Source organism: Mustela erminea, chromosome 6 (assembly GCF_009829155.1).
Source record: "Mustela erminea isolate mMusErm1 chromosome 6, mMusErm1.Pri, whole genome shotgun sequence".
Taxonomy (NCBI): domain Eukaryota; kingdom Metazoa; phylum Chordata; class Mammalia; order Carnivora; family Mustelidae; genus Mustela; species Mustela erminea.
This window is the reverse complement of record NC_045619.1, coordinates 107,060,745-107,082,896: the sequence shown is the minus strand read 5'-3', so window position 1 is coordinate 107,082,896 and position 22,152 is coordinate 107,060,745. Positions and strand designations below refer to the sequence as shown.

At 46.0% G+C, this 22,152-nt stretch overlaps 1 protein-coding gene across 1 annotated transcript in view; it reads right to left on the bottom strand.

Moving 5' to 3' along the window:
- The window catches only part of WNT5B (Wnt family member 5B), a 107,262-nt gene that overhangs the window by 14,661 nt on the left and 70,449 nt on the right, over positions 1-22,152 (bottom strand). The gene's annotated exons all lie outside the window — the stretch shown is intronic.

Genomic DNA, 22,152 nt, shown 5'->3' with positions numbered 1-22,152 from the left:
GCAGATGGGAGCCACCCTCGGCCTGTCACAAAGCCCAGTGGGCCAGCTCTCTGCCCTGAATGACATTCTTGGCTTCCCTTGTGCAGAGCCGGGAGGAGAAAAGCCAAGACTGGCGATTGGTTTCATCAGCAAGGGCAGCGCGGAAACTTCTGGCCTCTGCCCAGCCAGGGTGGAGGGAAGCTGGGTGGGGATGGATAGGACACGTGGAGAGCCCTGACTGCGGGTCACAGGTGAGTTTTACAGCAGGACTCAACCAGGGGAGGCTCTTCTTCACGTAGGAAGAAAGATCTAGTAAATACGGAAAAGACAGGGAGAGAGAATTCCTTGTGCTGCCTTTTGTCCTGACTACAGATTTCCTCAGAGAAGGGTTGGGGAGCGGGGGTGAATCCCATATCAAATACTGCAAACACAGTGAATCGTGGGGAACTCCAAGGTCTCTGTCCTTTAGGGGTAGAGGGTCAGGGGAGGGGAAGAGACCTGCAGAGGCCCAGGAGGAGCTGGGCAGACATCAGCTCTGCCCTACTTCTTCAGTCCATTATTTGTTTATTCATTAAAGCCGTTCATCAGATGTGCACTGGGGGCCTCGTCTGTGGCAGTGACTGCTCTGAGGGCCAGAGTTATGGCAGTCAACGGGAGCAAATCAATGCCTCATGTGTCAGGTCCAGTGAACGCTGTAAGGAGAAGAAAAGCCAGGACAAGAACCGAGAATCGTAAATGGTGAGAGCTTGCATTCTTCAGGGTCCTGTAGGGAAAGCCAGACTCTGAACTATCTATCCAGCCCACCTCTCCTCAAACTGCTGTGGTGCCAGGGAGGTGACAGGGCGGCTGTGACCCCACATCCTGGACCCTACCATGCCATGTCCTTTACTGAGACCAAGAGGACCGGCTTTACCCCCACAACCAAAGGAGTGCCCAGCACATGCGGCAAGGGCTTTGACAAGGTCATTAGCTGTTCACAAAAGTCACCTCTGGGGGTTCAGGACGGACCTCCCCCAGAGCGTGAGAATTCAAGCAAGGTATGAGTTGCACATGATTTGGTGCCGTATCGCACACCTGTCCCGTTGCCCCAGAGAGGCATCCTCACATCTGGAAACCTACCCAGAAATAACCAGCGGGCTCCATGGGAGCCTTTTCCTAGTTACCACTGGCCAGTTCATTCTGTGTGACTCAAGGAGGAGCTATGGAACGTTTGATTAAAAAATACATTTTGCAGGGACACCTGGGTGGCTCAGTCGTTAAGCCGCTGCCTTCAGCTCAGGTCATGATCCCAGAGACCTGGGATGGAGCCCCGCACTGGGCTCCTTGCTCAGTGGGGAGCCTGCTTCTCCCTCTCCCTCTGCCTGCTGCTCCCCCTGCTTGTGCTCTCTTTCTTTCTCTCTGACAAATAAATAAAATATTAAAAAAAAAAATTTGCAGGCACCTAGCTGGCTCAGTGGTAGAGCACATGACTCTTAATCTCAGGGTTGTGAGTTCAAGCTGGGGTGTGGAACCTCCTTAAAAAACAGCACCTTTGCGATTTTGTTAATGTTCCTGACATAATCAGATAGACACTCTTAGCAGTCTTGGGGAAGCGAGTGGCTCCCTTTGCGACACTCTGGCTACACTGATGCCCCAGTGCCTGTCAGTGATTGGATGATTTCTGTGGGGGCAGGTGGAGGAGGAGAAGGAGGGACAGAGCCTTCTCTTCCCTCTGCCACTTCATTTCCACCACTGTAGGGAAAGAGTCTTTTATTTTATTTATTTATTTTTTTAAGTAGGCTCCACACCCAGCATGTAGTCCAACGCCGGGCTTGAACTCATGGCCCTGAGATTAAGAGTCAGACACTTAACTGACTGAACCACCCAGGTGCCTCAAGAAAGATTCTATATGGATCTAAAAACACTTGGCAAACACCTCCTACAATGCACCCAAGTTCAGTAATGGCCTTCCCTGTTTTCAGATAAGTGCCCACCCTCATTACACCTGAACACCAGAGACGTCCTCTGTGGTTTAACCCAATGGTTCCCCCCCCTTTTTCGTGAAACACTGATCTCACATCATATTCCCATCTGAAGACTTACAGTGGTTCCCAGCTCTTCTATTGTCCTAAACTTCCCAGCCTGGCCTCATTTTACATCTTATTCTTCTCCTGAAATTCCCACTATGGGGTCTCTTCTCCAACCTCCCCCTGCTCCTAGAACAAGCTCTGCTTTCCCCCCAAGCCCTCATTCTGTTCCTCTTCCCAGCAATGCTTTCTAGTCTCCAACGATACTTAAAGTCCATGCTCAAGATTCACCTCCTCCATAAAACTGTCTTTGATTAATCCCACACCATGAAAACTCTTCCATTGACTTGGGATTTCCTGGGCCCTTGTGAGGACCCCATCCCACACAGGCTGCCTCGGAACTGTGCATGTTTCTTCCAGTAGATGCAACATTTTCCAAATGTACAAACCTACCTCCCCTACTTCCTCTGTATGCACCATTGTGCCCAGTATACTAGGCAATAAGAAATTGCTCTTGGTGGATAAGTGGTGACAGTACTTCATATTAGAGGCAACTTACTGAGCACCTTCTACACGCACTAAGCCAAATATCTTCCAGCCAATTTTTTCATTTAATCTTCATTAAAATTCTGTGTGGTCTATGCCATTATTATCCTTCCTCTGAATATAGGGAAACTAAAGCATAAAGAGGTTAAGACACTTGCTCATACAGCAATGGAAGGGTCGACCCCAGCTTGGAATCCAGATCTTTCTGCTCCTCCCCTGTTGGTAGTTCCCCCGTCCGTGGAACATAACACCTTCTCCACTGTTTCTCTTCTTTTCACCATTGCACTAAGGCTGTGACTAGTAAACTGTCAGATAATAACACCCTGATTTATAGGAAGTAGCACAAAAAGCAATGTTTATCCCCCTCCACAAAAAAAAGGCTGATTGCAAAGTTGCTAGTATAAACACACACACACACACACACACACACACACACACACACACACGGTTGGACGGAAAAAGCCAGACTTTTCTCCAACCAAATGATATATGGATTGAGAATAGGTCTGGCGGCAGGCGCCTTGGTGGCCCAGTCATTAAGTGTCTGCCTTCAGTTTGGGTCATGATCCCTGGATTCTGGGATCGAGCCCCGCATCTGGCTCACTGCTCAGTGGATGCCTGCTTCTCCCTCTCCCACTCCCCCTGCTTGTATTCCCTCTCTCACTCTCTCTCTCTGTCAAATAAATAAATAAAATCTTAAAAAAAAAAAAAAAAGGAATAGGTCTGGCTGCTTAACGCTGGAGAAATTGAAATAGAACAATAGCTTTGAGAGAGCTGGTGTTTATGTTTATGTTGGGGTAGAAAAGACAAACCAGGCCAACAGGCAAATGTGAGCTCTCAAGAAAATGGAAGGCAGGGCTGAGTGGCTCAGTTGGTTAAGCGTCTGCCTTCAGCTCCTGTCCTGTTCCTGGATTCAAGCCCAAGGTCCTTGGGCTCCCTGCTCAGCAAGGAGTCCCTACCTGTTTCTCTCCCTCTGCCCCTCCACCCAGCTCAGGTTCATTCAGCTCGGGCTCTCTCTAGCTTGCTCTCTTTCTCTCAAAAAAAAAATAAATAAATAAAATCTTAAGAAAAAGGAAATAGAAGGCAGTCTAGGGAGGCCAGACTCTTGTGGAGACAAAGGAGGCCTTTGGGCTTCCTGATGGCCCAGCCCATATCTTCTTATTTGGGGGTCTACTGTTAGTGCTAATTGAGATTCTGGAGATTCCAGGTCTCAGCTTTAGAAACTACCTTTGCTTCAAAGAGAAGAGTAGCCGGCAGCCTCTAAAGCCATTTATTATATGATAACCTGAAAATGTCTAAGACATTGCTCCTTGCAGGGCTTGGGTCTAGCTGTGGGAAACATGAGAAACCTACTCTGAAAGGCAGGACACACAAAGTGCCTGAGGAGTCCAAGAGAACCTTCATAGGATCCTCCAAGGATGCGGGACTGGAGTAGGACCTTGAAGAACGATAGGCTTTAAGGAGGAGAAAAGGGGAAGAAGGATTTCCCAGCAAGATGCGTTTGGTCAAAGACAGAACATTTCAAGGTGCTTTGAGAAGGGTTGGAGAGAGATTGCAATAAAGAAGGACTTCAATAATTTCCAGTCCTCAGAATCATTGTTTTTCATTAAATTTACGGAGTCTCTCTGAACCCCAATACTGAATTCCCACCGAAAGCATTCAGCATCTGTCACCCAGGAAATCTTGCGTGATCTGCAGGAATGGGACCTGACGGGGATCAGTCACCTTTCTGACCATGAAATGGAAGCTGGGTGAATCTTCCCAGAGAGCCAAGGACAGCAGTTGAGATACTGATCGATCACACTCTTCCTTACAATCTTGCTTGTTCTTTGTTCTCCAAGTCTCTTCCTGGATCCAGGCCTAAAACCTTGCTGTCCGTCTTGACTCCTGCCTCTCCCTTGCCCTCCACACCAAACCAATTGTCAAGTCCTCTTGACTGGGGCTCTGTAGTATTTACAAAGCGTATTCCCCACCCTCCGCCCCTGCTGCCCCACTCCGAGCCACAAGAGCCTGTGAATGCCTCCAACGATTTGTGTCTTTTGTCTAATTCTTATCTTTGGAATGACTGAATGAATTCCTTCCACTCTCCGTTCTCTAATTTCCAGGGTAATAGCCAGCTACCAGGTTGCTCCAAGTGAGGTCTCCAGACTCACAGTATCAGTACGGCTTGGAAGCTGATTAGATATCCGAATTCTTGAGCCCCACCCAGACCTGCTGAATTCTGCAACTGCAATTTGTTTCCACATGCCTTCCAGGTGCTTCTGATGCACACCCAAATTTAAGAACCTCTGCCATAAAGCAGCGCATGGTGCTCTGTAAGGAATTAACAGGCTAAATCCTTCAGGTAACGTGTATCTGTGTTAGTGGCAAATTTCTATCTGTCAATGCCTTAACCCAGTGGCTCCTTATCTGGGCGCCCCGGAACCAAAGAACATATACAAATCAACACTATCTCTGGAAGGAATACAGACGTCCAACTACTTCCCCTCCGTGATGGTCTACGGGTATGTAGACCCTTACAATTAATAAGACACTAATTCATTTGGAAGTGTTACTGATGATTGTGGGGGCAGTTGCACAACCCCAGGAACATATTAAAAACCACTGAATGGTACACTTTATACAGGCAGATCCTATGGTACTGGAGTTATATCTCAACAAAGATGTTACATTTTATTTTTTAAGCGTTCCTGATAAAGCAGCAATTCCATCTTGCTGGAGACGTCTGCCCACGTGCACACAGGGGTGCCTGTCAAGAATAGCAGTGCTATTAAGAGCCTCAAACTGGAGGGGTGCCCACGGGGCTGGTCAGTTAGTTGTCTGACTCTAGGTCATGATCTCAGGGTCCTGGGATTGAGCCCCAAATGGGGCTCAGTGCAGGGTCCGCTTGTTCCCGTCCCTCGGCCCCCCCCTCTACTCCCTCTTTCTCTCTCATAAATAAATAAAATCTTAAAAAAAAAAAAAAAGATTCTCTCTCTCCCTCTGCCCCTCTCCTGCTTTGCTTACATGCACACAGTCTCTTAAAAAAAAAAAAAAAATAGAAGCCTCAAACTAGAAACAACACACCTATCCATCAACAATGGATGGACCAATTAATGAAATATTAGGCACTGGTGAAAGTGAATGAAGCAAGTTACAAGGGAAAATATATAAACTGTGATTCCATATTGTTCAGGGATCTGTACATGGAGAAGGCAGGGAAAGATTGACTGTGACTGTCAGGAGAGTGGTTTTCTCAAGGGTGGAAAGGGGACCATGACGAGGATAGGACATAAGAGAATTAATCTCTGGAGTGCCGGCAATGCCCTATTTCTCAACCTCAGTAATGGATACGTGGCAGATCCCTTTTAAACAATGTACTACGTTGTGCATATGTGCTCTGGGCACTGTTCTCTATATGTTTTATTATATAACAAAACACATTTTTTAAAAAGATTTTATTTGACAGAGAGAGAGCACAAGCAAGGCAGAGCGGCAAGCAGAGGGAGAAGCAGGCTCCCCACTGAGCAGGGAGCCTGACACGGGGTTCGATCCCCAGGTTCTAGAATCATGACTCAAGCTGAAGGCAGGCATCCCTAAAAAACATTTAAAAAAATATTTTATTTATTTGACAGAGAAAAAGTACAATCAGGCAGAGAGAAAGGGAGAAGCAGGCTCCCCACTGAGCAAGGAGCCTGATGATGTGGGGCTTGATCCCAGGATCCTAGGATCATGACCTGAGCTGAAGGCAGACGCTTAACCAACTGAGCCACCCAGGCGCCCCTTTAAAATGTATTTTAAAATGAGAACAAGTGGGGGCATCTGACTGACTCAGAGCACATGACTCTTGATTTCAGGGTTGTGAGTTCAAGCCCCATGTTTGGCCTACAGCTTTTTAAAAATAAATAAATAAATAAATAAAATGAGAAAAAGTCTCCTTAACACCCAATGGTTTAAGGGGATCTTTATATATTTCCTCAGTGGAAAGTTTGACTATAGTCTCAGGGGCCACGTGACCTTCTGTGGGGAGGAGTTTAAAAAAGGGTCCTCATATTCAAAAAGAAACCTCTGCCTGAAATGCAGGTTGAAAAATGTAGGCTCAGAGACAACCACTTGGGATAACTATTTGAGGGCATGTGGGGTTTCTGGGGAAGGAGGGTGTTGTTCAGCACAAACCACAGAGGGACCATGCGTGGCTTGCAAGGCCTAGATGGGCTGTACCCTTAAATGTGTACATGACGTTGTACATGACCGTACCAGGGGCCAGCCCAGCGTTTTGTTTCTTTTCTTCTCCCTCCAGGAAACGAGGATCAGACAAAACCGCCTTCTGCCTGCTGCAAACCGCCCCCCCATTTCCCCCAATTTTTGCCATTTATTCCTATAGCTAGTTGTTTCTCTCATATGGATTTTTTTCATAGAGACTCTTCTCCCTTAAAAATATTTTTAAAGTAGTGACCAAAGATGAATGCAATTACGTACCCAAGACTGGATCAAAAAATCCCATAACCTCTTGAAGGAATCCCCAGATGCTCATCTTTCTTCTCAGCTCAATTAACATAGCCTTTCCCTGCCAGCCTTAATTATTTCTCCCAAGGGTCTCTCTCTGACTCTAGGTCTCTCTAGCTCTTCCTTCCAAGCTTTTCTCAATGAATCCTCTCAGCCCTGAGGCAGAGCATTCTTTTGTGTGGTCTACTTTCCCGACAGTTGGTGGAAATAAAATTAAAGTGTTTTTTGGAGCGGTTATTCCCAGCTTCCAAAATATTACTCATCTCCCATCTAGTGTCTTCTTTGTGTTTCTCTCATTTGCAGGAGAAATAATGCCCTGAGGATGTGTGTGTGTGTGTGTGTGTGTGTGTGTGTGTGTGTAAAGGATCAGAGGGGGTAAGAGCATGAGATTTTAATCTGGCCCTCAAGAAAAATACAGAACTGCCCTTCCTTGAAGCCGTGTTTGCCATTCACAATGAGAAATTTCTCACCATCTGGGAAGTATGGGCACAAAAGAGACATAATAATCACAACACAGGGTGACAGGGACACAGAAATAAATCCGGAGGCCTCCACACTAAAATCTAGTTCTTGGTGTTTCAGAGAAGAGAGATTCCCAAGTCTCCAGCTCCTAGTGCCTGGAAAAGTGTGGAAGTGGCCACTCACACCCGGTGAGAATAATCCCACACACCAGGCAAAGCAAATCCCCGAGACTCCAGGCCCTGCATAGTTCCCAGAAGTGGTACATCCCAGCGGGCCCCTCCTTGTCTGTCACACTTGGGCTTGGGGTCGGTCGGGGCAGGAGGAGCAGTCCCTCCCACCCAGAAGTATTATTATTATTATTATTTTTTGAAGATTTATATTTATTTGAGAGTAGAGAGAGAGTGCAAGGGAGGAGGGCAGAAAAAGAAGCAGCCTCCTCCCCTGAGCAGGAAGCCCGAGGAGGGGCTTGATCCCAGGACCCTCAGATCATGACTCGAGCTAAAGGCAGACATTTAACCCACTGAGCCATCCAGGTGCCCCGGAGGTCTTACTCCATGCAGATGATAAGAAAGAAATTTTTCCTTCTCCTAAATCCTCATAAATTAATTTCAAAAGATGCTCTAACAAAGAAGGCAGAGGGGTATGGCCACCGATCAGTGTGGTATAGGAAACTGTTCTAGAAGCATGGAGCTGTGGTTTTGGACTTTGTTTCAAGAGAGTTGGGGAGTTGACGGGAAAGCAGTCTCATCTTTCTCCAAGTAACTTTATTTCCACTGAGTCCGGTTCTATGGGAAAAAATATTTTCCTGGGAGACTGCCACTCACTTCTGCAAATTCCCTGGCTTGGATAGGGCAAATGAAACAAAGATTCTGGCTCCCCATCCTGGGCAGGGGGATGAACTCTCTATGCCAGAGGCTATTAGAATAAAAATGTGTCTTATGCAGTCAAGAAAATGTGTTCTTGTTTTTGCAAACTGAAGCATATTGTAAAAAGACCTGGGGAAATCTTATTATTTAAAAAAGCAGGCTCACCAACTGGCAAACAAAATCTCTTTGGCTAACACAATGATTTTAAATTTTTGGAATATAAATGTCTCGGTGAGTGGGAAGGGGTGCACAGGCTCCCTAATTCTCCCAAATTCCTACTGTTCTCCATTGCATTTCTCCTGGCTGTTTCACACATACATTTTGCTTGTCAAGTGCCCTAAGGCTTTTCAGTATGCCACTGTTATTTAAAGGAACCGTCATGTGTGTATTATATATTATATATGTTACATATACAATAGTCATTTTACTATAAGAATAATCATTCTGAACCATTTATAAATCTGGATTTGCACATATGGAGTTTTGAACACAATTATGCTAACTCTACTCTTTTTCTAAACAATTCTGTCATTCCATCCCAGGAGCTAAGTTTGGATGAGAACTTACTGCCTCCCCTCATTCGAGTCTTCTTGCCATCTTGGAATCTTAGTGAAGCTGCCACCCTTAGACTTCAAACATGGGCATTTTCAACTTGGAAGGATAGGATGATTGTTTCACTTCTATCAACAAGTGGAAGGTGAAACTTGCCTTGGAAAGAGTCGCAGAAACAGCGCTCTGGATCCAGAGGCCTTGAGCCGCGAGTGCGCGCAGACAACGGCAGTATAAAGGCTGGCTGGCTGGGCTCCAACAGCAGAGTGGGAAAGGACAGCCAGCCACTGAACTACCCCCACCCCCACCTGCGCCCAGCCGACTTGTTCATGCAGAAATGACATTTGGCTTTTTATTTGGAGGGAAACCAGTCACTCTAAGTTATGTCACTGCCCTGAGCTGCCACTCTTGTGTTTCAAGCTGACCTTCAGATGGTGTTAGGAAAGAGCTCCTAGGTCCTCAAAGGGAAAAAGTGCCAAGAGCTTTCTAATGAACCACACTGACAGAAAGCATTGGGTCCCTCTCAGACGCAGCCTTATTCCCTTCCTCACCAGGTGAGAAGCCCAGCGGCCGCTTCGCTCACCTCCCCCAGCACTGAGACCATCACATCTTAGTCGCCACCAAGGGGCTCCCTGCCAGCCGGCTTTAGACTGGGTTCGTGGGCCTTGCAGGTTCAGGTTTGGGGAATTCAATACAACTGAGTTGGGTGGCTGCTTCAGGAAAAAGCAGGATCACCAACTCAGGCAGGCCAGGGCACATTAAAGAGTATTTTGGTTCACTGCTGAGATTCTTTCCTTTCTTTTAGGGCTCTTTCCCCGGCCTCCTTCATGGAGCCCCAGCCCTCTTGCTCAAGGGCTCCCGTTATTCAAGTTTGGTGCAATGAAGGCTACTGTAATAGAGGGAACACGTAAGCTGTTACAGGAACTTGAGTGAGGGCGGCTAACTCTGTATCCCAGGGCCTGGGACCAAGACCCCCAACACCACACCTACCAGCCAGGGAGACACACTTTTTCTATCCCAGTGACAATCCCATGCACGGTCTTTAGAGTTATCATTGGGAAAAGGAGACAACGTAACGAAGTTGGGAGCAATTTTTCATGATTAGAATTAAATGCGTGACTAGTTTGCATTTGCTGCTCAAGGGAAAAGGAAAAAGTTCAGATCCAATGAAAAATGCCAGAAAGTAATGGAAATGAAATTCTTCCCATGACTCCAATTCTAATCAGTACCCATTATTGAGCATCTACTAGGTCTTACTCAAAGGGTAAAAGAAATTCTTACGATCTTGCAGGGGTGAGGCAAACATGCACAAGATGCCAATATTTAGCAGAGTGACGTGTTATGATGGAGGTAGCAACTACTTTCTGATTGTTATGTTTTGAATCCAAGTACTGGTCCTAAGATAGGGTAATTAATTCCAAAGGAGGGCATGCTTCACGATAGAGTGGTATTTGAACTTGTCCCTAAGAGGACAGGCAGAGTTCCCACAAGGGGAGATGAGAGAGTGAGCCCTGCCGACTGGGAGAAGTGCAGACGCCTGCAAACACAGGACACACTTCGAGAATGATAAGAACATCACACAACAATTTCATGTCCAAAATTCAACTATAAAAAACAGAAAGAGGGGCGCCTGGGTGGCTCGGTCAGCCCAGCGTCCGACGGCTGATCTCAACTCAGGTCTAAATCTCAGGGTCATGGGTTTGGACCCTGAACTGGGCTCTGCCCTGGGAGTGGAGCCTACTTGAAAATAAATTAAAAGATAGGGGCATCTGGGTGGCTCAGTCAGTTAAGCCTCTGCCTTCAGCTCAGGTCATGATCTCAGAGTCCTGGGATCAAGCTTCGTATTGGGCTCCCGGCTCATCAGAGAGTCTGCTTCTCCCTCTCCTTTTGCCCCTTCTCCCTCTTAGTCTCATACATGCTCTCTCTCTCTCAAATAAATAAATAAATCTTTAAAAATTTAATTAATTAATTATTTTTTTAAAAAAACAGAGGAGTGTCTGGGTGGTTCAGTTGGTTGGGCGTCAGATTCTTGGTTTTGACTCAAGTGACGATCTCGTGGGTCGTGAGACTGAGCCCTGCGCTGCGCTCCTCACGCCACGGGGAGGCCTGCTTCACGGTTGTCCTCCTCTGCCCCTCTCCCACTTGTACTCGTGAGCACAAGCTCTCTCTCTTTCTCTCTCTCAAAGATATAAATAACTCTTTAAAAAACAAAATCAAAACAGAGAGAGAACCAAAGTCAAAATTCAAAGCAAAAAAGTCATTAACTGTTGGTGAAGCAGGCTCTTCACACTGGGACCTACCCACGGAAGACCTGAGGGCCCACCCGGGAGTTTGAGCTTTCCTCTGTCATCTGCAGGAACCATCCATGGCATTTAAACAGAAGAGAGGCATCATCGCATCCGTATTGGGAAAACTGCTGATGGTTTGCCAGCAACAGCGAGTTAAGAGTCTAGGGGCGGGGAGCCCAGCTGGGAGGACTAATCCAACAGAAACACGATAAGGGGCAGAAAAAACATGGTCAGCCCGAGTGGAAGGAAGGGGAGGAGGTGTGGTCTATGCGTTACGCATCCATGAGAATGACAAATGTTAGTGGTGGGAACCAACCTCCAGCACGGGCCCTCACACCACTTGCCTTTGGTCACTACTAAATTGAAATAAAGAATACTGATGAGGATGTCTGGGTGGCTCAGCTGGTTAAGCAACTGCCTTCAGCTCAGGTCATGATCCTGGAGTCCCAGGACTGAGTCTCGCATAGAAGCCCTGCTCACCGGGGAGTCTGCTTCTCCCTCTGACCTTTCCCCTCTCACTCTCTCGCGCTCTTATAAATAATAAAATCTTATATAAAAAAAGGAATATTGATGATAGTATGTTTGCATGTGGCTTCGGGGAGAGCCCACTATTTTTATGCTCATCTCCAAGGATCCATGAGGTGCTTGGAACAGGTTTGATATCCATGGGATCTGGCCATCTCTTTTTTTTTTTTAAGATTTTTATTTATTTATTTATTTATTTGACAGACAGAGATCACAAGGAGGCAGAGAGGCAGGCAGAGAGAGAGAGAGAGAGAGAGGGAAGCGGGATCCCCGTGGAGCAGAGAGCCCGATGCGGGGCTCGATCCCAGGATCCCGGGATCATGATCGGAGCCGAAGGCAGAGGCTTTATAACCCACTGAGCCACCCAGGCGCCCCTTATTTAATAAAATCTTTAAAAATAATAGAATTATCGATAACGCCTGCATTCCTGGGTTTGTATGTATGTACACATATATATATGTTTGCCCAAGAAGTTACTTCAACGCCATATGCTGTCTTCCCACTTTAGACCCTCAAAGCTATTTGTAGCAGAGCTCACTTGATCGTCACTGAAACCACGCACAGCTTGATGACGTCCTCCAGCCTCCAAAGGACTAAGATGTTGTCATCAGAAAGACTGGGTTCTTTCTAATGGAATGTTAGAAGAAATTATGTCTACCACTTCCACTCCAGACCCACAAAATCCACCCACAAGCAGTCCCCCATGCTCATTTTCCTTCTTTCACCTTGAAGTAGATAAGTATGGTGGCTTTCCAAGTGAGGGAGGAGGAGAGTCCTTAAGACAGAAAAGCCCAGGTCCAACAATTACCACTCAGAGAACAGCTTGCCAATAAGGAACATGCATTTTGCCTTTTACTTGGGCTAGGAACAAACTTCAATGGCTTTAGAGCCGATCACACTTGGGTGTTTATACAGAAGCTAACCTTAGCCTAACTCTTACGACTCTCAAGCTAATTTGTGTGAGACTCATCTCTGTACTTGTAGAAACTCCCCCTTTTGGGGGCACCTGGGTGGCTCAGTCAGTTAAGCATCCAACTCTTGGTTTTAGCTCAGATATGATCTCACTGGTTGTGGGAGCCTCAGGCTCCACACCCATCAGAAAGAAAACCCCCTTTTTGGACTGTCAACACTCCATTTTTATTTATAGTTGCTCAAGTGGTTTCTAAGACAGTCAAATAGACTTCAGTTGTAGGGGCATCTGGCTGGCTCAGGTCACCATCCCAGAGTCCTGGGACTGAGCTCTGTATCAGGCTCCCTCCTCAGTAGGGAGCCTGATTCTCCCTCTCCACCTGTCTCTCCCCCTGCTCATGTGCTCTCTCTCACACTCTCAAATAAATAAATAAAATCTTTACCAAAAAGAAAAGGGGGGGACTTCAACTGTTGATAAATTCCTATCCTCATTAAAAATATAGGGAGATATCCAGTCACTCAGTCATATGAGGACATACTGAGTGAGGGTAACAATGCCTAAATTCCTATTCTTCGAGGTCCAAGACATTTTGTCTGTCTGGAAAGATGGTAAAGCACAATGTTCTTGAGCTATTAAAAAAGAAAAAAAAGTTTAATCCCATACTAAGCTATTTTACCTACAGCAAGCTCTAAATACTAGTTTATCATATTTTGCTAATGCAGTCCTGGGTCTTGCTGACTGTGTGACCTTAAACAAGTCACACAGCTGCTCTGGGTCCTTGATTTCTCAATGATGTCATAAAACGATGAACCATACAATCCCTAATGTCTTGTGCAGCACTAACATCTCTGGCATCTACTGACCAGTCAACCAACCCAGGGAAACTGGCTCATTAAGTACATTGGGTGACTGATGGCTCTTCCAAAATAAAATATTTTTTAGATTTCCAACCTTTGTGGCACCTGGGTGGCTCAGTGGGTTAAAGCCTCTGCCTTCGGCTCAGGTCATGATCCCAGGGTCCTGGGATCAAGCCCCGCATCAGGCTTTCTGCTTAGCGGGGAGCCTGCTTCCCCCTCTCTCTCTGTCTGCCTCTCTGTCTACTTGTGATCTCTGCCTGTCAAATAAATAAATAAAATCTTTAAAATAAATAAATAAAATCTTTAAAAAAGATTTCCAATCTTTAATGAAAGTAAAGCCTAATAAAACACTACACTAGGTTTTAGTTTTAAGTGACAGAAGCTAATTATGATTAACTCTGGATAGTGCCACTTAAAAGAATCTTTTCTCATAATAGGTAAAAACGGCCATCCGATTTTAAACTGCATTTCTGGGGCACCTGGGTGGCTCAGTCGTTAAGCGTCTACTTTCTGCTTGGGTCATGATTCCAGGGTCCTGAGACCCGAGTTGGGCTCCCTGCTCAGTGGGAAGCCTGCTTCTCCCTCTCCCACTCCCCCTGCTTGTGTTCCCTCTCTCGCTGTCTCTTTCTCTGTCAAATAAATAAATTAAACCTTTAAAAATAAATAAATAAGCTGCATTTCTTTGATCACTAGTGAGGATACACACTTCTAGGTGTTGATCAGCCATCTGTATTTCCTCTCGCATAAGTCATTTAGCTTTAAGATTAGAACACTTGCGGGAGGATCCCAGAAGGGGACCTTCCCGCCTGCATCTCTCCCTCAGCGGCCAGCTAAAGGCGCCTAAAGGATCTTGCCCACAGCCGTGGGCTCAACGGACTGAACAGTCGCACTCCTCGCGCCGGCCCGGCCCTGTGCCTCCTGGAGCGCGCCTGCCTTCCATTATGTGCTCAATTCAACGGAATAAAAGTGGCTGCGAGCAGAGCACTGTGGGCTTCCATATTTATTCTCTTTCGGTGACAGCCGCATCCAATTTTCTCAGCTCAGAAGTCAAAGGGGTTACACATTCCACTCAGGACCTGGAAATCCAGCTGGGCTATTTGAGCTTCTTTCTGCTTCTCCGTGAATACCGATTCTCGGGAGAGGCCCTACACCCACAAGGCTGCTAGTGGTGGGCGAGCCAGATGGGTCCTCAAACTCAGCCGGCCGCGGAAACCTGGCTTTGCCTGGCTGACTCCCGTGCAAAAGCTTGTTTCTGCCAGAAGAAACCCCGTGACGAGATACGTGCTGAAGTGACCCAGAGAACGGAAGTGTTGAGTCAGAAGGCGTGATTTGGCTCTGCGGTTTCTCCGAACCTCACCACGCTCCGTGGCTGGGGCACCGTCCTGACATGTGCCGGGATTCGAATGACGGAAGAAACCAACTCTCTCCCGCCATCTGCATTCTACTAGCAAAAGGAAACACCACTGTTACTTTCAATAGGATTTAGAAATTCCGCTTAAGGGCGCCTGGGTGGCTCAGCGGGTTAAGCCGCTGCCTTCGGCTAAGGTCATGATCTCAGGGTCCTGGGATCGAGTCCCGCATCGGGCTCTCTGCTCAGCGGGGAGCCTGCTTCCTCCTCTCTCTCTCCCTGCCTGCCTCTCTGCCTACTTGTAATCTCTCTCTGTCAAATAAGTAAATAAAATCTTAAAAAAAAAAAAAAAAGAAATTCCGCTTAAATAGTTCAGAAAGGTAATGGAGAGGGTAATTCTTTTTCTCTCTTTTTAAGATTTTATTTATTTATATATTATGTCAGAGAGAGACAGCTCAAGAGAGCACAAGCAGGGGGAGCAGCAGGCAGAGGGAGAAGCGGACTCCCCGCTGAGCAGGGTATCCGATGTGGGACTGGATCCCACAATTCTGGGATCATAGCCTGAAGCGAAGGCAGATGCTTAACGGACTGAGCCACCCAGGCGTCCCTGGAGGGGGAGATTCTAATGAGGGTTCTCTGCAAAAACTGCCCAGTGGCCATGCCCCCCAAGTTGAAATCAAGGAAACATTATTAGCAGGACTGCTGTTGGATCGCAGCCATTGGGGCACGAATAAGCAAGGAGTGTCCTTGATTTGCAAAAAGGGTCTTGTCCTTGCGGATATCCCTGTCTGGGATGGCAGTCACAGGCAAAGACAGCTGGCTGTGAGGCTCTGCTAGGTCACAGACAAACGTGCGTCAGTGGCACACGGCATCACCACGGTTTGCGCGACTTCCTGGCTGCATTTTTCTACTCCTATGTAGCATGCTCACCAACCATGGAAAGCCACGGCGGGGGGGGGGGGGGGGGGGGGGGCGGGGAGGTACCCACAGATGGAAGTAAGAACGGAATGTAAAAACACATCCCAAACACGATGCCCAGCTGAAGATGACCAGACCCCTAGGACTGTTTCGGTGGTAAACGTGTTCATGTTTGTGTGAAGAGAAACCACACACCCTATCCTAAAAGGCCAATATCAACAACCAAAAAGTCAACGGAAAATGTAGCAAGAATGGGACCTGATTTGGCTCGGTAGGGAACAGCATGGAATGGCGCGCAGCAAACGATAGAACTCTTGCATTTTGCCAAGGTTGAGAAAACAATTCTCAAAGACTGAGGCAAACCCAGAAATGCCTGTGTTGTCTCTTCCAGCACCCGCCCCCCCACCCCTGCGGTTGTTTCCCACAACACAGATTCATTCACTAATCCATTCTTTAGAGAAGCAGTGTCCTCTTCCCCTCTCTCTCCCACTCTACTCCCCACCCCCACTATATACTAGCCAAAGAAAAATAATCAGAATTAGAGGCAATATTTGTTGAGTGCTGACTGCATCCACTGTACCAGGAGGCTTGGAGGTGAGGAGGAATAAAACGGTCACAGTCCTCGCTCTCGGGAGCCAGGCCAGGAAGGTCTGGGAATGGAGTGACAATCACAAGTAAGATGGGGCCGTGGGGTTGTGGGGGGGCAGGGTGCCAAGTCCCCATCCCTGTTAAATTCTAGGCACCAGTTGCTGCTAAAATCTCTACCTGTTTGGTCAGTCTGTTGAACAAAGAGAACTTGGGATAATTTGTATGCATAGACGTAAACTGTCCTTGACCCATGAAACCCCCTGTGACTTAAACAAATAAACAGGTTTTTTATTGAAACAAAACATAGAGAAAAATGCACAAATCTTAAATATACGGCTTGATTGAATTTTTTACAATTGTATACACCCCCAAAACCATCAACCAGATCAAGAACCATTTAGCCATGAAGCACATCAAATCGATATGCTACAGAAAGAGGCAGGAATAGAATCTGGTTGGATCTCTAACGTGCCTTTTAAAAGCTGTGTTATTGTTGTTGATTTTATTTCAGTGTTTAGAGAGAGTTTCTTTTTTTTTGTGAACAGAAGGGGGCAAAAGGAGGTCCACTCAAGCAGGAGCTAGATACACAGACACTCATTTGCTATAGGATTTTCTACTTGACTCAGAGTCTTTCTGGACCCCTAATATTTAAGAAATGTTTCGGAAAACATTCAGGCTCCCACCTACTGCTGCCACATATTTGCATCCCTTACATTCAAGAACAGGGTGTGAAAGCAGTTTAACTTTTATATGTAATCCAGGTTCCTTCTCTTGCATAACGCTACAAACTTAGTTCCCACCAACTTTTTTTTCTTTTTTTTTTTTTGAGGCCATTTTTTTTCCCATGGTAGAACCCCAACAGCAGACAATATTATTTCCAGGTCTTCAATTCTCCTTTTCCAGCTTTATCTTAGAATTCATCTCTCTCTCTCTCTCTCTCTCTCTCTCTTTTTTAATATTTTATATATTTATTTGTCAGAGAGAGAAAGAGAGTATAAGCAGGAGGAGCGGCAGGCAAAGGCAGCAGGAGAAAGAAGCAGGCTCCATGCTGAGCAGGCACCCTAATGTGGGATTTGATCCCAGGACCCTGGGATCATGACCTGAGCCAAGGCAGACGCTTAATTGACTGAGCCACCCAGGCGTCCCTTGTCTTGGAATTCAAATGAACAGAATAAAAAAATATAAAACTTGAGGGGTGCCTGGCTGACTGAGTCAGAGGAGCATATGACTCTTGATCTTGGGGTCATGAGTTCGAGCCCTAAGCCTCCCATTTAAGAGCTTACTTAAATGAATAAAACTTTAAAAAAAAAAAAAAAAGTATGGGGCGCCTGGGTGGCTCAGTCGGTTAAGTGTCTGCCCTCAGCTCAGGTCATGATCTCAGGGTCTGGGGATTGAGCCCCACATTGGGCTCCCTGCTCAGTAGGGAGCCTGCTTCTCCCTCTGTCCTTCCCCTTGCTCATTCTCTCTCCCTCTCTCTCTCAAATAAATAAAATCTAAAAAAAAAAAAAAAAAAAGGAAAAACTTAAAAAAATGAAACTTGGTATTTTTTAAAAAAGCAAAACCAACCAACCAACCAAATACAACCCTCAGTTTGGAACATGATCCATGCATCTGAACTGAGCAGCCAGTTTCTCCCAGAGCTGCAGATAATTTAAGATGATTTAATGTTAACTGTATGATTCTTTATGTTGGTCAAGGATTAAGAAGAGCTCAGATCTTAAACACTTACTATCTTACACCATAGAACACAGGAAAACTTTAGTTTATGTATCAGTTCATGTAGTAGCTACAACTTTCTGCCAGTTTAGGGTACCTTACAAAATGTTTTTTTTCTTTTTTGAAGTTTATTTATTTATTTAAGATTTTATTTATTTATTTGTCAGAGAGACAGAGAAAGAGAGTGCACACACATGCACAAGCATGGGGAGCGGCAAGCAGAGGGAGAAACAGTTTCCCCACTGAGCAAGGGATCATGACCTGAGCCAAAGACAGACACTTAACCGACTGAGTCACCCAGGCATCCCTATTTATTAGTTTTTAATAATCTCTACACCCATCATGGGGCTTGAACTCACGACCCCAAGATCAAGAGTCACATGCTCTTCTGACTGAGCCAGCCAGACACCCCCAGAATGTGTTTAATAAATGCTATGTTTTGGGGCACCTGGGTGGCTCAGTGGGTTAAGCCTCTACCTTTGGCTCAGGTCATGATCTCAGGATCCTGGGATTGAGCCCTGCATCAGGCTCTCTGCTCAGCAGGGAGCCTGTTCCCCCCCACAATGCCTGCCTACTTGTGATCTCTCTCTCTCTCTGTGTCAAATAGATAAATAAAATATTTAAATAAAATAAAATAAATGTAATGTTTTGATAAACATGAAAATTATGATAAACAGGATATTAAATGAAGCACATAAAAGCAAATATGCAGTCCCTATAGTGATGCATTACAGACTAGACATGTTGCTGATGAAATCATCTGCAAGCTAATTCAATTTTAGCTCTGTCAGCTACATTTCTTAGTTTATACACTTATTTCAAACTGTGCCAAACTTTTAAAATTTATAGGTTTAAAATCAGAAAAAATGGAGGACTAGGCTGAAAGGGGATCCCAAAGATTCTCTTCCATTTTCCGCATAGTACTTTGTTACTGACATGCTTGGGGTACACACAGAATCACTCTACCTAAAATAAAAGTTTCGCGGGTCCTCCCTTATTGCAGTTAAATCAATTAGCTATCCTAACCACTTAGTAGCATAAGTGATCAGATTTCTGTGTACTGCTGCCAACGTCTGATTATCCTTCCTACCACACACATCGAGCAGGAAGTCAATCCTGAGCGTGCACCTGAGTGCAGAATTCAAAGATGTCCTTCAGATCCTGGGAAAGAGGGACTCAACCTCAATTGTTCCCGGGACCCCAAGAAAATAATTTCTTTATACTATACTTTATTGTCTCCATTTGCAAACAAACAAGTGTTTGCTACTTAATGTCTGCACGGTGCTCTGAGAGCTGTAAAGGGCAGGTGCCATCTAATTACTGTTTTGTCATTATGCCAAAATGTTGACAACTCCAATTCCACTTTGTGCCCTCAGCCCCTGAATCAAAGAATTCTTGATAGTTACAACAGTAGCCAGTTACTTGAACAGTTACTTGAGTCAGTTACTTGAACACTTTGGCTGTGAAGTGGTAAGTGAAATGTTAAAAAAAAAAAAAAAAAAAGTAAACAACAAATCAAAAACCTCACTGAATTCCAGGCCTCGAAACTGAGAGAAATTGTCCCAAATTTAGAAAACACTTGGACAGGTTTTTGTACTGTTTTCATGTCCCTCCCAGAAGAGGGAAGACCTGTGTCAAGTGTTACTGACATCTTTAGGAATGACTGGTATTCGGGAAAACAGCAGGATCACATGATGTAGAGAGCTGATTTTTGTCTCCTAACCATCTTTCTTCCAGGATGTGAAGAGTTAATTCTGGCTATTTTCTAGACCTTTAACCCTACCCTGTTGGCAGAAAAGGGAAGCTGGCTGTGAGCTCTGCAACAGGGCCAAGGCCGGTCCCTCAGACTCCTCTGGGTCTGGGATTATGTAAGAAATGTAAATGCTCTGGTTCATCCATATAGAACTTTCCAGAAAAGCCTGGCTTGGCCCCAATACCTTTTCAAAATAGGAATCACCTTCAGACTCTGGCTCAGTAAGGCTTTAGACAGCAGAGTCCCAGGCCCGATGTGCAGTTACAAACCAGTTCTGAGTAAGATTGATCTTGACCCCTGCTTCCCTTTTGAAATATTTATCAAGATATGACAAACCTATGAGGATGACCTTCGCCGGCAGAAAGAACCACAGCCTGAGGCTATGGAGAGGCAAGCCTGGAGTGTAGCCAGCCTTTGTCAGCCCCACAGTCTGTGCTTACTTCCCCTCGGAAAAGAGAATTGAAACTGGCTAAGAATATTCTTTCTCCGCTTCCACCCCAGCCCTCAGTACTGACGCTCTGGAAGGAGGTCTAGGTGCAGTAACTGTCCCATCCCACAAACACAAAATAGTACTTCATGAAACTGGTGTGTAGGAGCCTCACTGACACCAACAACCTTCCGTCCTCCGCTCTCTCCGAATGCTCCGCCTTTCCCGCCTCCCCTTCCTCCCCGCCAGCAGTGGACGAGTTGTTGTTTCCGGTAGTGGGTTTTCCTTCCTTCATACTCTCCCATTCTCTTCTTGCCCTGGGCCTCGCTCCTCTTCTCTCAGCCTGGCCCCTCCATGCCCAGGTCGTCAGCTTCGGCTCAAGGAGTCTCATTTGGAAGAAGCACAGAGTGGCCTGACTGTTTCATGGAGAAAGGGCTAATGGGGAAGCAGCCACTAGAGGGGGACATAATTACACACAAGTGCATTCCCTGGGGACCACAGGGGGCCAGAGCCATCCAGGCGTCCACCTGTAAGCCTGGAGGTGTAAAACGGATGATCGGTGTATCTACCCACACTCACACATGTGCTCTTGCTCTCTCGCGCTCTTTCTCACACACATAAGCATGCACACAAATACCGACCTACCTCAGCTAGCTAACCAACCAGGGTCTTCAAGTGTTACATGAAACCCACACCGGGCCCCAGCCCAATACTGCTCCCAGTGCTGTCACTATCTCATTCCCTGCTAACCGTTGTTTTCACGGACCCATCCTTCTTTGGTGTCATACAGAACCTGCATCCTAGCACGATGGAACAATCAACCTGCACAGTGACTTAGAATGTGGTCTCCAGATGCAGACTAAGTTCAAATTCCCGTTCCACTAGCTGTTTGGTCTTGAGCAAGTCACTGCTCTGTGCCATAGTTTCTTCATCTGTAAAATGGAACTCTCTCCACAGGGGGTACAAGTTAACTGTTGTGAAGAACAGGTAAGTCCGTCTGTGTAAAGACCTTAAAAGAGGGGCGCCTGGGTGGTTCAGTGGGTTAAAGCCTCTGCCTTCGGCTCAGGTCATGATCCCATGGTCCTGGGATCAAGCCCCAAATCAGGCTCTCTGCTCAACAGGGAGCCTACTTCCTCCTCTCTCTCTGATTGCCTCTCTGCCTACTTGTGATCTCTGTCTGCCAAATAAATAAATAAAATCTTAAAAAAAAAAAAAAAGACCTTAAAAGAAAGTCTAATGCACAACAAATGCTCCATGGATATTAGATATTTTCATTATGGCCAGGAAGTATACTAGGAGGTGACATGCATCATCCCATTCAACTCTCCCCAAACTCTCAAGACAAAAAAACCACTAGTGCTATTTCACAGACAAGAAAACCAAGGCCCCAATGGGTTAAATAACTTGTCCAAAATCACAGAGCTTATAAGTAATAGAGTCAAGATTTTAAGCCAGAATCTGTCTGACAGCAAAGCCTATGTTCTTTTCACTCTATCACCTGGGGGGAAAAATGCAGTCATCGTGAGCTTATGATCTAAAAGATAAAAGACAAGTGGGGGAAACATAGTTGTTGTTGTTTTTTCTATGTTATTTTTATTTTACTAAGAAGGGCTCTCCCTTTAGGAAGTATAACTTAATAGAAGTTTTATTTATTTTTTTAAGATTTTATTTATTCATTTAAGAGAGAGACAGAGTGCAAGCAGGGGGGAAAGGGAAAGGGAGAAGGAGAAGCAGATTCCCTGCTGAGCAGGGAGCCCAACATGGAGCTCCATCCTGGGACCTAGTGAGCATGACCAGGGCTGAAGGCAGACGCTTAAGAGACTGAGCCACCCAGGGGCCCCCTAATAGAAGTTTTAAAGCAGGAGAAAGAGAACTGGGTAGTAGGAAGTTGCTCAGCAGTGGTGGCTGGTGTTGTCCCAGGTCAGCAGC